This window comes from Anomaloglossus baeobatrachus, chromosome 4 (genome assembly GCF_048569485.1).
Source record: "Anomaloglossus baeobatrachus isolate aAnoBae1 chromosome 4, aAnoBae1.hap1, whole genome shotgun sequence".
Lineage (NCBI taxonomy): Eukaryota > Metazoa > Chordata > Amphibia > Anura > Aromobatidae > Anomaloglossus > Anomaloglossus baeobatrachus.
In genome coordinates this window covers 293,939,787-293,953,738 of record NC_134356.1, presented here as the reverse complement: position 1 = coordinate 293,953,738, position 13,952 = coordinate 293,939,787, and the positions used below count along the sequence as shown (strand labels likewise).

Below are 13,952 nucleotides of genomic sequence, written 5' to 3'. Positions count from 1 at the left end.
GAGCTAAAACAATGCGGATTAAAAGGAAACCCACCCAACAAAATACATAGACATGTAAGCCTTAAGGCTGCTTTACACCAGACAATCTATCGTGCGATAGATCGTCGGGGTCACGTTTTTTGTGACGCACATCCGGCATCGCTGGCGATGCCGGCCTGTGTGACACCTCCTAGCGACGCAGTATCGCTCACAAATCGTGAGTCGGGTACTGCTCACTAGGTTCCATAATATCGTTTAATTTAGTTGACCATCGTTTCCGTGGTAGCACACGCCGCTCCGTGTGACACCACGGGAACGATGAGCAGCTCACCTGCCTCCCGCGGCCGCCGCCGGCTCTATGTGGAAGGAAGGAGGTGGGCGGGATGTTTACGTCCCGCTCATCTCCGCCCCTCCGCTTCTATTGGCCGGCGGCCGTGTGACGTCGCTGTGACGCCGAACGTCCCTCCCACTCCAGGAAGTGGACGTTCGCCGCCCACAGCGAGGTCGCACGAGAGGTAAGTATGTGTGATGGGGGTTACTGACTTTGTGCGACACGGGCAGCGATTTGCCCGTGACGCAAAAAGGACGGGGGCGGGTACGATCGATTGTGAAATCGCACAATCGGTCGTACCGTGTAAAGCAGGCTTTAGGCTCTGTGCGCACTAGAAAAGTGATTTTTTTCTCAAGAAAATTTCTTGAGAAACTTCTGGGAGTTGAAGATTTCCGCACCTGCGGAAAAATCCGCGGGAAAAACGCATGCGGATTTGCCGCGGATTTACCGCAGGTTGGTCCCTGCGGTTTTGCAATAAATAATATAGATAATCGATAGATTATGGATAGAGTGAAAAATGGATAGATGAATAGATAGATAGATAGATAGATAGATGAGAAAGACCTATATAATGTCCCACCTCCCTGCATTTTCTAAGCTGGTACCCTTTAGTGACTTTCATGTGGCACTAAAGGGTGCTTAGCCTTGTATTTAGCCATAAAATAAATAAATAATTAAAAAAAAACCGACGTGAGGTGAGGTCCCCCCATCTTTTGTAGCCAGCTAGGGTAAAGCAGACGGCTGCAGCCTGCAAACCACAGCTGGCAGCTTCACCTTGGCTGGTAATCCAAAATAGAGGGCACTCCACGCTGTTATTTTACATTAAATAAATAATTTAAAACAAAAAACGTGGGGTCCCCCACAAATTGGATCACCAGCCAAGGTAAAGCGAACAGCTGTGGTCTGGTATTCTCAGACTAGGGAGGTCCACTGTTATTGGACACTCCCCAGCTTAAAAAATAGCAGGCCGCAGCTGCCCCAGAAGTGGCGCATCCATTAGATGTGCCAATCCTGGCGCTTCGCCCCAACTCATCCCGTTGCCCTGGTGCGTTGGCCAACGAGGTAATATATGGGGTTGATGCCAGATGTGTAATGCCACCTGGCATCAAGCCCTGGGGTTTGTGAGGTCAGGCGTCTATCAGATACCCGACATCACCAACCCAGTCAGTAATAAAAAAAAAATAGACAACAAAAAAAGTTTTATTTGAAAAAACACTCCCCAAAACATTCCCTCTTTAACCAATTTATTGAAAAGAACAATCAATTCCACGTCCGGTGTAATCCAATAAGGGGGGGGGAGAGACACGGCGATCCATACCATAGTCGCTGTCCCAGTCAATGAAGAACAGAATGTTCCCCATTGGCTGGGAGAGCAATGCAGTGACCTGAGCTAACATCAATAGCCCAGGTCACTGCAGGGGATGCCAAGCGCTGCCATCAGGAGCATAGATGAGATCATTACCTTCTGTGATGATCTCCTGTACTGCTGACGTCAGCACTGTCACTGACTTCTATGCCCGCCGCGTTGTCAGAAGTATCGCGAGAGCCCGTGACGTCACCGCTAGTGACAGTCTCGGCCGCCCGCGAGACGGGCATAGACAGCAGTGACAGCGGTGATGTCAGGAGGCAGGAGATCGTCACAGCAGGTAATGATCTCACCTGACAGCAGCGATCGTCATCCCCGCGGCTGCCAGCACTGCAGGGTGTCAGTGTCTGCCTGCGCTGCCGCGTGACAGGCTGCTGACACTGCGGGCAGACACTGACACCCTGCAGTGCAGGCAGCCGCGAGGCTGGAGCGGGACACAGACTGCACGGGCACCTGGACGTCGCACGGAAGTGCTTCTGTGCGGCGTTCAGGGAGTGTGACGTGTGTGTTTACTCTGCTCCGCTTCCTCTTCCTGGCATAATGACATTGCTTCCTGCAAAACCGCAGGCAGCGATGAGCATTACCGCAGGTAAATCGCGGCTATACCGGGGGTATACCACACATCATTTGCTACCTGCGGTATACCCCCGAAATTTCGCGATTACATTACAGTGAATGGAGTGAAATTCCGGGGGTATTCCGCAGGTACCTGCGGAAAATAATGGACATGCTCATTTTCTCAAGAAAGTCTCTCGAGAAAATTTTCTCAAGGAAATTTCTTGAGAAAAATCCGCAGTGTGCGCACAGCTATTTTTTTTTCTCATAGGATTTGCTGGGAAATGTCTGCACAAAGATTGCAGACATTTCTCAAGAAATTTCCGCAGCAAATCCGCGGGTAAATCCGCGGGCAAAATGGCCTAGTGCGCACAGAGCCTTAAGGGCTCATTCGCACGTAACTGCAGAATATTCTGCAGCGATTTGACAGCACGTGTGTGTCAAATCGCTGCAGAAACACTGCATAATGAATGCAGTTTTTATTAAAAAAAAGCCGATTTCATGCTGCCCCCACCATTGAGTGGGAGCTGCATCCAGAACGCATAAATAATTGACATGCTGCTTTTATGAATGCACGGATTTGGGTAAAAAATTTAGCACCCAAATCGCTACGTTCATAATAGCATCGTGTGAACGTCTCATGCACAATCTTCATAGATTGTGCAAGGGACGCAGGACGCATGCATTTACGCTGCAGTGCAATAGCCAGCGTAAATGCATGCTATTACGCAACGTGCGCATGAGCCCTTAAGGGGTTCATCGACCATTAACGTGAATGCAGACTTGTACCCTAAGTTACTACAGACTTGTGAATCCTCACACTATGTGCACTCCGCGCGGTGAGGTTTCATCGCAATTACGAGATTTGCAAACATGTCTCATGTACAAACTAGACTTGCGCAGCCTTGTTAAATCCAAATGTCAAATACGTCTTGTCAAAATATGGCCTGAAGTGTGCAAATCACATACACACATGACCAGACATAGGGATCAGAGAATCATCACAGCGCCCAGTGCGCGCTGCAAGGACTCACAAGTCTGCAGTCACATAATGTGACTGCAGACTTGTACCCTAAGGGGTACTTTGCACGCTGCGACATCGCAAGCCGATGCTGTGATGTCAAGCGCGATAGTCCCTGCCCCTGTCGCAGCAGCGATATCTTGTGATTGCTGGCGTAGCGAACATTATCGCTACGCCGGCTTCACACGCACTTACCTGCCCTGCGACGTCGCTCTGGCCTGCAACCCGCCTCCTTCCTAAGGGGGCGAGTCATGCGGCGTCACAGCGACGTCACACGGCAGGCGGCCAATAGCAGCGGAGGGGCGAAGATGAGCAGGATGTAAACATCCCGCCCACCTCCTTCCTTCCGCATTGCAGCCGGGACGCAGGTAGGAGATGTTCCTCGCTCCTGCGGCTTCACACACAGCGATGTGTGCTGCCGCAGGAACGAGGAACAACATCATACCGTCGCTGCACCGGCATTATGGAAGTGTCGGACCCTACACCGATGATACGATAACGACGCTTTTGCACTCGTTAATCGTATCAAAAAGGATTTGCACACTACGATATCGACTGCGACGCCGCATGTGCGTCATTTTCAATTTGACCCCACCGACATCGCACCTGCGATGTCGCAGTGTGCAAAGCCTGCCTAAGGCTGGGCAACCCATTTAAAATACAAGACAATAGATTCCTAAATGGCCCAAAAGTGCTGCTCCAGCATTGTGAAATTCTGCTGAAATTTCGATAAGTGCATTATTACCACTCTAGGCACCCTCCTCTCCTTGGTTAACAACTCCGCTCAACGCGACGTTAGGGAGTTAGGAATATGGGAGCTCCAGAAATCTCCTAGCTTAGCAGGCTTGCTTGGCTTTGTTTCGGGACCTCTTTGTATCGGTCATTTATAGGGCATTTTTTGGGATACCTGTCTAAGATGACAATACCCCTTAACTATTGAATATGAACAGCTGTATACCTCCACCCAAGGTGACATCAAGCGTTTGTAAATCTATGACTGTGTGAAAGAAATCGGGATGCTGAGGTCCGTTAGATAAAACACAAAGACCTGACCTTTATAAATAGTCTGTGATCACAAAATATTTGGCCCATTTAGGTACATCATAAGACATTTTCCCTTAGTGTAGCCATTTTTCCGTTGGTGTGGCTGCACGCTCTGCATTCACTATTCTGATTCTTATGAATGTCTTCAGTATATTTATATACGCTATCAGGAATTCAGCCATAAATAAAGCTATTCAACCATAGCTAAACATTGATTTCCTGCAGAAAGGAAAATTGCACAGCAGGGTAATTGTCACAAATATTCTACAGGGAATAATGGAGTTCCTCTTTAGTATTGTTTTCCCCATAATTAAATGTAATGGCATTTCAGGCATACGTGCCATTAAATTCACATTACTGTAAGGAGCCGCACTCAAGCAGGCTGGTGGGGAGAGATCCTACATATCCACCCCTCCACTGCTCTGTGCTTCAAGATAAGACCACCACAACAAAATACAGCCATATTGACATGCGGGGGTCACACGCAGTGATGGCGAACCTGTGGCACTCCAGCTGTTGCAAAACTACAATTCCCATCATGTCTTCACAGCCAAAGTTTTTGCTTTGAATGGCCAGGCATGATGGGAATTGTAGTTTTGCAACAGCTGGAGTGCCACAGGTTCGCCATCACTGCGACTAGTGTATGGCACGCAATGCAAGAGAATCACAAGCTATGTGCTGATGACACTCGGCTCCGACTCGAGTGTGAGCCGTGGCATGTTCAGTGCTCCAATTCTTTCCGACATGAGAATCGGAGCACACGTGTGCAGAAGATGGAGAGTTTAGTTTCTCCATCTCCTCCATTGTCTGTCTCTGCGTATATCACAGTACAGTCCAATGTTTCACATACTCCCATAGACTTGTGGCCTGAATTGCGAAGACCTTCTCATAAAGCTGCAATTGTTTTCTCAGAATCACAGATCTGCTCTGCCTCACTGACTTACATTGGTCCGAATTCAATGCAAGATGTTCTTACTATGCACTCGTCTGATTTAACCGCTAATGTGGGCGAGTAATCAGAGGCCGAATCTTATAAACCGATGGCCAACTATGATTTATTCTCTCTTTTCTAAGGGAAGCATAGAACTCTAATGACCTATTGGAATATTATATTCATTTAATTATGATAGTAGTCATTTTGACATCTTTCTGCTATGCCCTAGCCAATTTCTTATAACAAAAGTTATAGTTTAAAAACCCCTTTTATAGGGTTTTTCACCTTTAACAAAAGTGAAGCCCAAACGACAGCATATTAGTAAAAGGATAGGACTTGCCCTTTCCGGGTCCCAAGCTGGATTTTCAACACTGCTCTCGCCTCTGTCTGTTGGCTGCAGCCAGTCACTGTCAAACTGTCTACATCAGCAGAGTCGCTGTCCCAGTGTCTGACTGCAGCGTAGATTACATAACTACAGTACACATTGCCACACTCAGTATCGATGTGCAATGTAGTTGTGATGTCACCGCTGCAGCCAAAACTGAGCTTGGTCATTTTGTCCCAGTTAACTTTGGATATCTCAATAGGAAAAGTAAGCGGGCCTGCGTGTATAACCTCTAAATAAGGCCGGAGTCACACACGCATGAGTCTCGCATCGCATCACCTGGCACGGCCACACACTCTGTGGACAGGAGCATCTCAGCTACATAGAACTACATGCAGGTCAACCCCGCTCCTGTCCGGAGAATGTGTAGCCATGTCAGGTGATGCGATGCGAGTGTGACTCCGGCCTTACAGTGACAAATCCTCAATAAGCTAATCCACTGGGGAGAACCAATAGGCCTGTATTTCTTTTTGTTGCTGTTTAGGAGAACTGCTTTTTTGTATATGCACACTTCTTGCTGTGTGGTGGTTTGTTTTTGTTCATGAGTTTTATGCAAATTTAAAATCAACTTTTTTACAGAACCAGTAAAAGCGATGAGATTTCTGATATCTCCTGCACAAAATTGCTTTTTGTTCCTGACTGAAATGGAAAACTGCTGTAATTTTGAAAGAAGCAGCGTGTCAATTGTTGCGTTTTTCACCATTGAAAGCAATGAGAATAGTGCAAAAATGCAATGGCTGCTTTTGTGGTGCATGAAACTAACTTTATCAAACATGAGAATCCAAAAATGCAGCAAGAAAGCAGAAAAAAACACTGCAGCAAAAATGCAACGTGTGAGCATAGCCTTAAGGCCTCTTTCACACGTCCGTGCCTTCGGTACGTGTATGGTCAGTTTTCTCACGTGCCGGAGACACGGGCACACGTAGACCCATTAAAATCAATGGATCTGCGTTCACGTGCGTATTCTGCCATGGACCGTGTGTATGTGTGGAGCTTACGTGTGTCCATGTGCTCCACACGTAGACACATCCGCTTTTCTCCGGCATCACTGGTGTCACACAACGCAAACGGACCACACGGATGTGTTCCGTGTGACACGTGCCAGAGAAAACACACGTGTCTGAGAAAAAAATAACAAAACTTTACTCACCTTGTCCAACCCTGCAGTCTCTGCCGCTGCTGTCACTTGCTTCCGACCACCGCTCATTATGCTCATTTAATATTCTCTTCACTGCGGCCGGAAGCTGCAGCAGCGGGGAGTTGGCAGGACCGGAGACCGAAGATCAGTACCATGGACAGCAACACCAGGGACAGGTGAGCAGAAAGTTCCCGTTCTCTGTGTGTTATCACGGAGAACACACATGAGCCATAAAAACGCCTTACGGAGGGCAATACACACCTTTGACACGTCCGTGAAAAACGTGCGTGGTTTTTCACGAACGTGTCAAAGAGGCCTAACAGAGCGTTAAAGGCTCCCAGATGCTCCCAATGGATATGATGACAATCAGTGCTATTCCAAAACATCTGCAAAGAGTTTGTAGGTTCTCCTCGTGTTTGTGTCGCTTTTCTCCGGGTACTCCGGTTTCCTCCCACACTCCAAAGACATACTGATAGGAAATTCAGACTGTGAGCCCCAATGGGGACAGTGAGGATGTATGACACTGCTCCGCAATATGATGGTGTTATATAAGCAAGCATAATATGACATGGGGAGCCATAATTATATACTCCTAGTCATTCCAAAGCATAGCATTAATGGTAAATGTTACACATTACTTATGCACTTTACAATGTCTGTGTCATTAATTCCTTTATTGTGTTGCTTTTTCCAGGTTGAATCAAGGACGCACTTTACTGGGTACAAGAAGTCTTTGCTCAACTCTTTTAATACATTCAGTGATTTGGATTTGATTATGTGGACTGAGAACATGCTGCAGCTGAAGCCATGCGGGAATGTCTGCGAGTCTCCTCGGACCATAGGGGATAATGTGGGGACAATGAACATTCATGTTACTGTATTCTATTTATTTCTTCCTTTCTTGCTATGTGCCAAACATGACTGTATAAGGCGATCAGCTCAGTGTAATGATGTCTAATCCGCTCCAACGTCTCGCTTGGCTTCTCCATTGTGAAAGCGTTAATGTATCAGCGCTTCCCCTAAGCACAGGATAGCTTGCATTTCTTCTGCTTTCCGTTCTATGGAGGGGACAGACTTTTTCCGCTGAGATCCATACCTGAGATTGAACCATATGAAATATTTATTTTTCCAGCCGAATGAACCTGAAAGACAGCCGAAGATGAAAATCAAACACAGGGATGTAATGGTTCTGTCTGGTCAGGCTGATAATTCCCGTCTGATCTTTTCCGTCTTTGTACTGTCAACTGGATTTGCAGCTTTTAGCCGCTGTATATTTGTAGCCGGTGTGCAGCTTCTGTTAGCTATGTAAAGGGTGAGAGCACTTCACCGCTGAGTACTCCATGGACGCGTCGTGTTCCCCAGCTTGGGTAATCTTCATTTTAAAAAGTTGTCCATCTTTTGAGAATATCTTTTTTTTTTTTTTTCTCATTACTTAAAAAATATACATATATTATCATCCAAATCTACATATACTTACCTGGGTTTCACTAAGATTTTGCACCATTTAGCTTCCATAGCCTCTGTATTGCCCTGTCTATTGCTGGCTGCAGAAAGAGTTAACTGAGAATCCATCAGTGAACTCGTATTGACAGTCGAATGGGGAGTTTCTATCAGGTGATTTGTGACCACATCAAAGTTAAATATGCAGGGAAAACAAAAAGCCTGTAAAAGTAAGGCCTAAGCCGCACGGCATGAAAATCGGTGCGAGTGGAGTGTGATAAAAAAATCGCATTCCACTTTGACCAATATCAGCCTGTGTGTCAGCGCACATGAGCGATTATTTTCTCAGCCCTAATCGGACCGAGAAAACAATCGCAGTATGCTGCGGGTGCTATGCGATCCTTGTTTCTCTCGCACCCATTCAAGTCTATGGGGCAAGAGAAAAATCGCACTGCACTTGCGGTACACCGATGTACTGCGAGTGCAGAGCAAGAATGGCAATAGCCGGCTATGGAGGAGAGAGGGAGAAAAGTCCCTCCCTCCACTCCTCAGTGCCGGTCAGTCCCCCGCAGCTGAGGTCCGCTCGCACGGTCGGACCTCAGTCGCAGGGACACTCGCTGCTGTACTGCCAGCGTGAGCCGAGTGTCATGCGAGGGGATCGCAGTAATCCCCGTGTAACTCCGACCTAACAGTGATTTTATTTTTTGTTTACGAAACCAGACAACCCTTTTAAGCGGGCTTTACACGCTGCGATATCGGTACTGATATCGCCAGCGTGGGTAACCGCCCCCATCTGTTGTGCGACACGGGCAAATCGCTGCCCGTGCCGCACAACATCGCCCAGACCCGTCACACATACTTACCTGCTCGGCGACATCGCTGTGACCGGCGAACCGCCTCCTTTCTAAGGGGGCGGTCCGTGCGGCGTCACAGCAGCGTCACTGAGCGGCCACCCAATAGCGGAGGGGCGGAGCTGAGCGGGACGTAACATCCCGCCCACCTCCTTCCTTCCGCATAGCGGACGGGAGGCAGGTAAGGAGAGCTTCCTCGTTCCTGCGGTGTCACACGGAGCGATGTGTGCTGCCGCAGGAACGAGGAACGATTTTTGAGAATGGACCCCCATGTCACCGATGAGCGATTTTGCACGTTTTTGCAACGATGCAAAATCGCTCATCGGTGTCACACGCAACGGCATCGCTAATGCGGCCGGATGTGCGTCACCAATTCCGTGACCCCAAGGAGTTCGCATTAGCGATGTCGTAGCGTGTAAAGCCCCCTTTATACTATAAAAGCCTCACAGGGCAGAGTCTGAGTGTTGGATCGCAGCCTTTTATATTGTGGTTTGAACACATTGACTAAAATCCATTAGGAGGCCCACTATTTTCACAGAGATCTACTATGGAAAGTGATGATCATTTGTGCTGTAGCATTTTTGGTGGCTAGCCACTTTCACATACAATAAATGCTTTTAAAAGGGAATTTAATAAGACGATTTTACTATCGTAACTTGTGCTATGGCTGTATAGGCTCTAATACAACTATAAAAAAAATTATACCCGTTTTGTAGTAAACCCCAATGTCATTCCCAGGTAACTGGATGTGGTTTAAAGGGAATCTGAGAGCAGCAAAATGTAGAGACACAGATTCCAGCAATTTGTCACTTACTGCGCTTCTTGAGGCAGTTTTGATAAAATCTCTGTTTTATCTGCTTTAGATCTACACGTTGTCTCTGAATGCTGAGCTCTGTATAACCCTGCCCACACCACTGATTGACCGATATCTCCTATGCACAGTGTACACAGCTGCCAATCATTAATGGGGGTGGAGTTATGCAAAGCTCATGAATATGGAGGACTCCATGGCTGCAAGTTTACTAGTCCTCCAGTGATAGTCTCTTGCAGATAAAACAGGGATTTTATTAAAACTACAGCAAACAGCCAGGTCAGTGATACATCGCTGGAATCAGGAGCTCTGTTTCATACTAGATTCCATTTTGAGCAGGATTTCTCAGCACTGACCTTTTAGGCCTGTTTCACACATCTGGCATTTCGCCGGATCCGGTGCACTTCAGTACAGTGTAATACAGTACAATGGCATCGTGGCAACCTCCAGTCACATGCTGGCATGTGACCGGAGCTTGCAGCGATGCCATTATACAGTATTAACACTGTACTGGAGTGTGCCGGATCCGGCAATCCGGTGAAATGCCAGATGTGTGAAACGGCCCTTAAGCTATTCGTGTCTAGTAAAGATTTGGCAACACACACTGAAAGAGCTGATTTAAGATTTGGTGAGTTACCTGGGGAAAAAATAAATGTATTAATTATTTTTACAAGTTGGGGGTAGTGTTAATGATTTCCATTTTTTATGCGGTTGCCACCAGCTGTTTTATATCTGATCTAGCTCCCTGTAGCCATATTTATGTTTTGATAAGGACTTGTTCACACTTGTGGTTTCATAGCATGAGCTATTATAGCACATCAGCGGTTTACAGATCTCTCAGTGGCCAGATGTAATACATGGAGCTAGAACACCACTGCGCTGTAGGCTGTAGGGAGGTTCTTCACTGGTCGCTGAGCTGCAGTACCCGAGAGTGGCCTGTACATAATGTACAGAGTTGTGGTGTACCGGCTATATACACACACTTCAGTTCTGGAACCGGCGGGACCTGAGAATCGGACCCCACCAATCTGATTCTGATTGTCTACACTAAGGATAAAGGCCGCTTTATACACTGCGATATCGTGACCGATATCGCTAGCGTGCGTACCCGCCCCCATCGTTTGTGCGTCACAGGCAAATCGCTGCCCGTGGCGCACAACATTGCGCGGACCCGTCACACTACTTACCTGCCTAGCGACGTCGCTGTGACCGGCGAACCGCCTCCTTTCTAAGGGGGCGGTTCGTTCAGCATCACAGCGACGTCACAGCAGCGTCACTGAACCGCTGCCCAATAGAAGCGGAGGGGGGAGATCAGCGGGACGTAACATCCCGCCCACCTCCTTCCTTCCTCATTGCGGGCGGCCACAGGTAAGGTGAGGTTCCTCCTTCCTGCGGTGTCACACGTAGCGATGTGTGCTGCCGCAGGAGCGACAAACTATTTCGTACACCGAGCAGCAGCGATATTCGAGAATAGGGGGGCATGTCACGATGAGCGATTTTGAATGTTTTTGCGACGATTGAAAATCGCTCATAGGTGTCACACGCAACGACATCGCTAAAGTGACCGAATGTGCATCACAAATTCCGTGACCCCAACGAGATCGCTTTAGCGATGTCGCAGCGTGTAAAGCGGCCTTTAGTCATCAAAGTCCTGAGCAGCCCCTTAAATTGTTTCCGTCTTAGCTGTGAAGTTTCATTGTAGGAGCATCTGTCCTGAACAGGTGTCAGTGATGTATTACCATACATATACATTTATTTCTACAGCCTTTGTATTCCTATTGTCCTTACATGCCTTTTGATTATAAATTCTTGTATGTTCCCAAGATCTTTACAGAAACCTTTTGTTTTCATCAAATCACCTAATAATGTTTCAGTGTTTAATATGAAGTGTAAATGTCCATTTGTTGCCTTTGTATTTGGTGATCTGAATAATGTCCTTGTATATAGGTTTTTGTTTTGCTGGAATGTGACTCCTGGTCATACATATATATATTTTCTCTTTGCGGTATAATCCAACTTTGTGGTTACCTTCTGCTTTGGGGGTTTTTTGTCATAATTTTCCAAATATGTAGCAAAAAGCTACACTTCTACCATGATTTTGGGAAAAACACGCTAAAATCATAACATGTCTGCAATGAGTAAGTCCTCAGATGGCACACAGTGAGAAGTACAATGCAACCAACAACACTAGACACCCAACGTATAAGGGTAGGGCTTGCCGAAATGTACAGTATCTGTAATACTTTCCTCCACCGAGCTGTTTATATACTATCAGAACCATGAAGCCTTGAGAGAGGATTATGAAAAGTGCCAAGTAACAGAGGAACACTGAGCCATTTACAGTGTCACAATCTGCAAAGGGCAGCCTTTCTGGACAGCACACATTTTCCGGTGACGTGTCCTGTGCTGGCTCGTCGCTGTGTTGTGAAGAATGTGTTCATACACTTGTTCCGGACTGATGTCACCAGATCAGTACATGAATAGCATCCAAGCACGGCCCGAACGTCCTCTTGTCTGTGTATTACGGCTCTGTCGTGTGTCTTAGATGTCATAGTGCACTGATTATAGTATCGATGCTAGGCCACCAGGGAGGTAGATGATTGACTCTCAGGTACCATCAATAGGTCCTGTGCAATATATTAGGTCTCCGCCTCTACCAAACCTGTGGAAATCACAGTGGACGAAGTAATACATGAAATCAATCACAATATAATATATTCCAAAATCACATTACAGCCTCTAGCTGCAGCGGATACAGCACAATGACATCTTGGCTCTGTGTTCCAAATAGTGATATCTAATAAACGCTTGACGGCTGATGGCCCGGTACAATCAGGTATTCTGACTGCGTGAGATCCTGTGCCATTCTGTTTCCTTTTATTCATATTATGCAAATTAGGGGGATATGCAAATGAGAGACTCTTAAAGCTGCAATCATCTGCCAAATGTTTCATCATGTCACCTACTGTGAAACAGACACAATGCTGTTGCCGCTATGTGTGCGTGTGTGTAAATATCAGAGATGTGATTTATTTTTTAAAAGACATTCCATTTCAATAAACTACCAATGGAAATTACCTTTTATTTTGACTGATGGACGATTATTTCAACGGAACTCCAGAGAATACATAGAGAAACCTGGTTTGCTGGGTTAATGAAATTTTGCACTGGCGGACATGTGAGAATAATGGGACGATCCTTCAGCAGTTTACTCCTCGCTGCTGGCGTTTTTATTGTGTACAGCAAAATCTCAGAACAGAAGGAGATCAGGCTAGGCGTGCTCTGCTTCTATACTCATACCATATATATATATATATATATATATATATATATATATGGTATGAGTATAGAAGCAGAGCACGCCTGCTTCTATACTGCGCCTATACTGCTATACTGCGCCTATATATATATTTATTTATTGCACACACATACACTCAGTATATATATATATATATATATATATATATATACATACATACATACACACTATTTTATATATATATATATATATATATATACACACACACATACACATACACACAGTGTATATTATCATCCTGTTCAAAATGAGGACCACAGGACTATATAGTGTCCAAGCAAAAAATGCTATATGTTCACATCATGATTGAATGTATGTATATTATACATCTTAAAAATGTGTCCATAGAGTTATATATGCCAAATGAGGCTAAAAAGGTTTCTGGCCGTGGCGATGCTAGAGTCAGACAAGATTAGGGACCCAAGTCCTAGCACCCCGCCAAATAAAAAATGGAATACCACAACATAACTCTTTGACTACAGATATTGTAGTAGATGACATATGCAGTCCTATGTAACACCTCAGAAAACAGTGATAACTCTCTGAATACAGATAATGTATGTAGATAACACATGCAGTCCTACGTAACATCTCAGAAAACACAGTGATCACTTTCTGAATACAGATAATGTAGTACCGTGTTTTTCCAAAAATAAGCCCTGCCCCAGAAATAAGCCCTAGCAGGGATTTTCAGCATTTTAAGAGCAAGGCTTAAATATAAGCCCTTCCCCCGAAAATAAGCCCTAGTTGCGGATCAATAATGAAGTATCCATGCAGA

General features: G+C 46.0%; 1 protein-coding gene across 3 annotated transcripts in view; it reads left to right on the top strand.

Annotated features, from left to right (window-relative positions):
- PHLDA1 (pleckstrin homology like domain family A member 1) overlaps nt 1-12,932 on the top strand; it is a 53,501-nt gene extending 40,569 nt beyond the window's left edge. For 2 of the 3 annotated variants that reach the window (XM_075344910.1, XM_075344909.1), the window contains one exon: nt 7,448-12,932. The gene's annotated coding sequence lies outside the window, so the exon portion shown is untranslated. The remainder of the gene's footprint in view (nt 1-7,447) is intronic. The other variant, XR_012753035.1, reaches the window with a different exon arrangement.
- The last annotated feature ends 1,020 nt before the right edge of the window (nt 12,933-13,952 follow it).